The 7,708-nt window shown below is 51.7% G+C and overlaps 1 protein-coding gene across 5 annotated transcripts in view; it reads right to left on the reverse strand.

Moving 5' to 3' along the window:
- Window positions 1-7,708, reverse strand: part of SLC25A12 (solute carrier family 25 member 12) — a 112,182-nt gene that overhangs the window by 44,215 nt on the left and 60,259 nt on the right. The window lies entirely within an intron of this gene.

Raw genomic sequence — 7,708 nt, forward strand, 5'->3', positions numbered from 1 at the left:
CCATTGCCAACTGTTTTGATAAAACTTCCGATCAGACATCTGATATCTGTTCTCTACTTTGCCATACCATTCTTGCATAAACTTTCAGCCAGTGCCCCTTTATATGCTCAGGTCAAGGCATGATAGAATCTAACACGTGATCCACACAATAATGACTGTGGGATCCACCATCAGATCCAACCATGCCTTATTGCCAGTAGAGGGGGAGCTCGAGATTGTAATCACCAGATCCCCCTGCACCAGCTCCTGCTGCTGCGAGTCCCTCATCTGACAGAGCTTTCAGTGGGGGCAGAGTACGGTCCAGCTGACAAGGCGCCCAACCACAGGGGAGTCCCTGGCCACACACTGAATTACAGGCATTATAAGAACAGGCCAAAGTTATTACACAACTTTGTGGAATACCTTTGTGTCTTATTCCTTGATTTATCACACTGTTCATTGACTGAATATGTAGCTGGGTCACAACTTAAGGCATGGTTAACTGGTTAATTATGCCTTAAGTGTACCATGTAGATGGGGCCAAAGTCACTTTCAGGCCTCAGTCCTGCAAGGGCTTCTCTACTTCCTAAAAATGTCAGAAAAATAAAACTATTGATATTTTCCTGGTGTTTAGTAGGGGTGTGCGAAACAGGCTGCATTCAATTTGGATTCGGCCCAAATCAGGGGAAAGTGATTCGATTCATTGATTCGGATCACTGTCCTAATTCGATTCAGTCAAATCCAAATCTGAAGATTCAATGCTGATTTGGAGAATCAGCGATTCAGCCATAGACACAGTTTTAAATGTTTTTTCTACGTACCTCAACTGTGGTGGTGAGAAGCCCCCGTAGGCTCCAAGGGGGCTGGTGAAAACCCTGAGAGCCCATGTGTGGCACAAACAGGCCCCCCTCAGCCTGGAAAACTTACCTTTGGGAGCGCAGCTGGAACCAGAGCCGTGGCCGCGCGAGCCAGCATTACACTGGCTCTTCAAACAGCTGCTCCTGGGGTGGGGGGTGCTGGGCCAATGGCGGAGACAGGAGATGCCACGGCAGGAAGATTTAAAAACCCCACCAGAAGCCAGCAAGGGGAGAGGAGGGAAAAAGAGCCAGCGGGGAGCACGCCAGGCATGGTGTGACTCCTGCAGCTGGCAGAAGCGTTGCTGCAGGCACGGAGCCTGCATCTGGGGCAGGGAGAACAGTGTCCCTACATTAGGCATTTCGCAGTTGATAAACAGCATCTCTCTCTGGGGAGAGAGAGGGACACCAGACAACGGGAGACCAGCCCTCTGGCACCAGGTTCTAGGGCTTCATCTGCTGTACCATCCAGGCAAAACTACCGGAGCCAAAGTCAACGCCTGACCCCTTAGCAGAGGGGCTCACAGGGCAGCGGAACTACACAAGCAACACCCAAGTGGCTGGTGAGTGGACAGGGTGTAGGGGAGGCGGAGCCCCAAGGAACATTGTGGCACGGATGTAAGTACCTCTGTCACTGGGTCCCCCAAGAAGAGGAACACCACTGAACTCTTCCTTTTTCCCAGTAACATCAAGTTATGGCAGGCCAGTTAAGGGGGGGTGCCCTGGTGCAAGAAGACAGTATGGTACTCGCCACACCCACTAAAGTCATCACAGTGGTACATTGGCCGGGAATGGCAGCTTCTGCATTAGCAGATCAGGGATCCCAAACCAGGTCAAAGCAGACATGCAGGCGCTGGCAGTAGCTCACACAGAGCTTCTGATGCAAGCCATTCAGGCAATAAGGCAGGTGCTGCAGATACAGCAGCTACAGGGGGCCTACCAGCAGGAGTGGATGCAACGTAATGCCACCCTGTTTAAGACGCTGTGAATGACACAGGACGATGATCCTGAGGCCTACATAGAGGCATTTGAGAGAACAGCTCTTCATACAGGGTTAGATTGCACCCAGTGGGCCCACCAGTTGGGTGCTCTTATGGTAGATCAAGCCCAAGCAACCTATCGGGCCCTGTTAAGGGAGGACGCCTGAAACTACAACATGGTGAAGGCTGCAATCCTGTACTGGCTCGAGATTTCCCCAGAGAGCCACAGGCAGGCATTTTGAGCCTGGAAATCCAGAGAAGTTAAGCAGCCTCGCAGCCTGCTACAATACCTGCAAGATGCTCTCAATAAATGGCTTCCAGCAGGCTGGTTCGACCAGGAGGGTGTCATAGATCAGGTCCTGTTGGAGCAATTCCTCTGGGACTTGGAGGAGGATACCCAGGTGTGGGTAAGGAGGCACCAACCCCGGTCCAGTGAGGAAGTCCTCCACCTCGCAGAGGCTTTCATCAGCTCAGAGAATGAGCATGGTTGGGAGCGAGACCTCTGTTCCCCATTCCCCGATAAGGAGCTCAGCTAGAGAAGGACAGAGGTGAACAGGTCCACAGAAGGGGACATTGAGGGATGTTGTCTGCTACTGCTGTGGTCGAGCTGGACATATTGCAAAGGAATGCGGACTGGGCTTTAGCGAACTGGGTCGTGGTTTGGCTACATCCACCCTGCCCCAAAAAAGGGCAAAGGAAGGGGATCGAGGTGAGCCCATGGACTGCAGCTTTGGTTCTACTGCACGAGGGAGGCTGGAACTGTCTGGTCGTGACAGCCTGGATTGGGGATCGGGTGGTAAGGGCGACCCTGGACACGGGATGCTCACAGTCCCTCCTCCATGCGGATCTGGCCCCGTGAACCAGAGTAAAAGAAGCCAAACGGTTGGTAATGACCTGCATCTTAGCTGGCAAGATGCGCTTTCGGAGCTGCTACCTCCCCTTGATGGTAATGGAATTCAGAGGCAAACTATGAGTCGACTTGGCCCCAGCGCTGGCCTGTGAGATAATCTTGGGCCAAGAACAGAGGCCATTTTACACGGTACTTGAGCGTGTGTGAGCAACTGAGGAGGAGAGAAAGCGACTAAGAAGAGGGGAAGGCTGGGCTAAGGAAACCGCCCCCCCGCCCCCCTCACAGAGTGAAGCTGTCTGGGACTGTATTGATATGGAGCAGGTGCCCAGCACTGCACAGTTCTGCCAGGCTCAACGGGAAGACCCAGAGCTCCAATGGCTAGGGACAGATGACCCAGGAGAGGGGATGTCCAGAAGCCACTCCAGCTTTGATGTAATAGGGGGGCTACTATACCGGGTCCAGAGGGGTCAGGAGGGGATGGCAGAAAGGTGGCAGCTAGTGCTTCCATCCTCGCTTTGCCGACAAATTTGGAAATTGGCGCACAATTCCCCACTAGGCTGTCATTTAGGGCATACCAAAACCTGGGAGAGACTAGTTGGGGACTATTTTTGGTCACGTCTACAAGAAGACATAGAGAGATGGGCAGCGGCCTGCCCAGAGTGCCAGACAGCCCAGGAATGGAGACCATAGAGGGCACCCTTGCAACCCTTGTCCATAATTGAGACACCATTCTCCCGCGTAGCGCTCAACATTGTGGGGCCCCTACCAAAGTCTCACAGAAGATACCAATATGTGTTAGTCCTAGTGGATCATGCCACAAGGTTCCTGGAGGCAGTTCCACTTAGGTCTATTACGGCTACTCGCATGGCGGAAGAGCTCCTAAAATGGATCGCTAGGGCAGGAATCCCACGCGAAACACTCACTGACCAGGGGACAAATTTTATGTCGGGGGTGATGAAGGTTCTCTGTAGCACCCCCAGCATCACCCACCTGAGAACATCAGTTTATCACCCCCAGACAAATGACTTAGTCAAAAAGCTAAAAAGGACCATCAAAAGGATGCTCAGGCAGTGCACACAGGAGGACCCCCATAGATGGGATACCATATTGACCCTGCTACTGTTTGCCCATAGAGATGTACCCCAAGAGTCAATGCAGTTCTCACCTTTCCAGTTAGTATATGGGCACAGTCCCAGGAGTCTGTTACAGATTGTCCAGAAGGAATGGGAGAGGCCGGTGGGACCCGGAATAGTAGCTGAAAGGTACAGACAGGAGCTACAAGACCAGATCAACAAGGCCCACCAGATTGCGTGCCAGAATATGCGAGTCATGCAAGAACAACAGGACACCCAGTATAATACAAGAATGAAACCCAGAACAGTCTTGCTTCCAGTGTCAACAAGTAAACACCTTGCAATATGGCAAGGACCATTTAAGGTGATCCGCCAGGTAGGCCCAGTAGATTATGAAGTGCTCAAGACCGGACACCATCGCGAGTATCAAATTTACCATGTAAACCTCCTCAAGGCTGGCTGGCACAAGAAGAGGAGACAGTAGAGGAGCTGGGACCCCCTGCCTAGAGTTAGGGAGATCCAACTGAAGGGGCAAGTGCAACTAGGGAAAGATTTGGATACCAATCAATGATGGGAACTGGAGGAGGTGATAGAAGCTTTCCGGAACATGTTCCAAAAAACCCCAGGGTGAGCACAGAGAATCGAGCACGAGACCAGGACACCGCCCGGCGCACTAGTCAGGGAGAGATGGAGGCCTATACCCCAATGATGGCAACGGGAAGTACTACAAGGGATTGAAGAGATGAGGAAGTAGGGAATTATCCAGCCGTCCTGAAGCCCATGGAGCAGTCCAGTCATACCAGTGGCTAAACCTGATGAATCACTCCACTTGTGCATTGACTTTCAAAAGTTAAATGCATTAGTGACCTTCGTCACATTCCCCATGCCTCATATTGCCTACCTCGTTGAGAGAATTGGGGAAGCCAGATACATATCCACCATCACCCTAGCCAAAGGCTACTGGCAAATCCCGATGCGAGCCGCAGACTGTGCCAAAACCACTTCTGGAACCCGTTGGGGCCTGTTTGAAATCGTACGGATGCCCTTTGGGCTGAATGGAGCGGCAGCCACCTTTCAGAGGCTTATGGACACCCTGTTGGCACCACATGTGACACATGCAGAGCTTATATCAATGACATCATCATCTTCACCTCAGAATGGCCCCAGCATCTCAAGGCCCTGAGAGCAGTTTTGGGAGAGCTTCAAACAGCTGGGTTGATCTCCAATCCAAAAAAATGTAAACTGGTAGTACAGAAACTAAGTATTTGGGGTTTTGTGTAGGACACGGAACCATCCGACCCCTGGGGGACAAGGTGGAGGCAATACGATGATTTCAAGAACCATGCAACCGTTGGCAACTCCATTCCTTCTTGGGGCTCATCAACTATTATCAGAGACTTGTACCGCACTTTGAGGAACTCACTGCACCCCTCACACATGCCCTTAAAGGGAGTGGATGCTAAAGTGGATGTCTGAGATGAAAAGAAGCTTCAAGGATCTGAAGGAGACTATGTGCTGCAATGTGGTGATACATACTCCTGACTTCTCTGCCCCTTTTATTTTACAGGCGGATGCATCTGACAGTGCCCTAGGGGCTGTGCTACTGCAAAGATGAGGATCGTCTTCGCAAGCTGCAAACTCAGCCAAGCCAGAACCAGGTACGCCACAAGAAGAGAGAGGGTGCCTAGCAATACGTTGGGCGATAGAATATTTTAAATATTATTTGATGGGCCAGGAGTTCCTGGTGGTGATGGACCACACCCCACTGCAGTGGTTAACCAAAACAAAAAGTGAAAATACTCGCATTACCCGCTGGGCACTGGCTCTTCAACCTTTCAAGTTCATGGTAATGCACCACCCCGGCAAGGATAATCTAGTGGTGGATTTTCTCTCTAGATGTTTCAGCTTGGAGCAGCCAGCCGAGGAGGCATGTCAAGCACATGAAAAAGAACATCAGGCTATTCGGGAGGCCATACAAGAGGTCCAGACACCACAAGGCAGCTTAAGTGGGGAGGTCTGTGGCAGTGAGCAGCCCCCACAGTCTCCAACGGGGCTGGGGAAGACCCCAAGAGCCAATTGTGTGGGACAAACAGGCCCCCCTCACCCTGGAAAACTTACCTTTGGGAGCGCAGCCGGAACCAGAGCTGCAGCCACACGAGCCAGCATTATGCCGGCTCTTCAAACAGCTGCTCCTGGGGCAGGGGAGCACTGGGCCAATGGCAGAGGTGGGAGACGCCGCTGTGGGAAAATTTAAAAACCCTGCCAGAAGCCAGCAGGGGGAGAGGAGGAAGAGAGAGCCAGTGCGGAGCACGCCAGGCATGGTGTGACTCCTGCAGCTGGCAGGAGCATTGATGCAGGCGCGGAGCCTGCATCAGGGGTAGGGAGAACAGTGTCCCTGCATTAGGCTGGGGAGGATCCATACCCCGCCCCCGCAGTGACCTACATTTTGCAGTTGATAAACAGCGTCTCTCTCTGGGAAAAAAGAGGGAAGCCAGACAATGAGAGTCCAGCCCTCTGGCACCAGGGTCTGGGGCTTCAGCTGTTGTAACATCCAGGCAAACCTACAGGAGCCAAAGTCAATGCCTGACCCTTTAGCAGAGGGGCTCACAGGGCGGCGGAACTACACAAGCAACACCCAAGCAGTTAGCGAGTAGACGGGGTGTAGAGGAGGCGGGGCCCCACGGAACATCGCGGCATGAATGCAAGTACCTCCGTCACCGGGTCCCCCAAGAAGAGGAACACTACTGAACCCCTTCTTTTTCCCAGTAACATCAAGTTGTGGCAGGAGATTTGAGGGGGGGGTGCCCCGGTACAAGAAGACGGTATGGTAGTCGCCACACCCACTAAAGTCATCACATCAAGGTACCAGGCATGGCTCATGAACACTGTAATGCTGAGGCAGATGGAGTGTTACACAAGAGCGTGGGAGATCCCTGCTGCATCCCCCCGGCTCTGTCATTGGCCGTGGGGGGACCCTGGCTGCTCCCCCAGACTCAGGAGGCACCAATTGCCGAGCCAGGGGGCAGCATCCCCTGCACACTCCATAGTGGACCCAGAAATGGACTGGAAGTGCTCCCGTGGGATGCTCCATCTGCCCTACCATCTCAGCGTTCATGATCCGCCTGGTACCTTAAAGTGTGTAGAAAAAACATCTAAAGCTGTGTCTACAGCAGAATCATTGAATCTCTCTGAATCAATTCAGAGCATTCTGATTCAATTTGGAGAGATTAAAGGGTCTCCTGATTTGATTCAGATTCAGAGATTCGGCCACTGAATCAAGCTGAATCTCCACCAAATCGAATCAGCAACCGAAGCTTTGCCCAGCCCTAGTATTTAGATATCAGAGAGATGAGAAACTTTAAAAAAATATGCCTCCCCCCTTGCCCAAAAGCAGGAAATGTGAAAAAGCTTAGAATACAGGGTAACCCTAACCATTCTGCTGCACGATTGGCTGCGGAGCTGTGAAGTATAGGCTCAGTGACATTCTATACCTCCTGTATGTGTTGAGTCCCATATCGGTCCTGTACATGACACCACAGAGGGGAGCACGAGAGGTGGGGGCCCCCACCTCCACATGTAGAGCACACATTTGTTCAGGGACTTGCATAGCAAATCAGGGCTGCAACAGACACAGAACTATCTTGCTGCAAGTTGTTGATTCTGACCCTCGTAACCCCTCCATTATTCTCTATTCGTACCCATTTATTCAAGATGTATGGAGGCAGATGGGACTGAATTTCATCCACACGTGTACAATACCTCTGAAGCAAAAATATCACCATAATTAAAAAAACCTCAGAGCCTACTCAAGCTCTTGCAAGCACTGACCTTCATGTGCCAAAAATACAACTTAAGAGTTTTTTAAAGGAATATTAAAGTGATCTTCCCCCTTTTCTTAACACACACACACACACACACACACACACACACACACACACACACACACACACACACACACACACACACACACAC

Source organism: Gavialis gangeticus, unplaced genomic scaffold, assembly GCF_001723915.1.
Source record: "Gavialis gangeticus isolate Ggan-Ray unplaced genomic scaffold, GavGan_comp1, whole genome shotgun sequence".
NCBI classification, from domain to species: domain Eukaryota; kingdom Metazoa; phylum Chordata; order Crocodylia; family Gavialidae; genus Gavialis; species Gavialis gangeticus.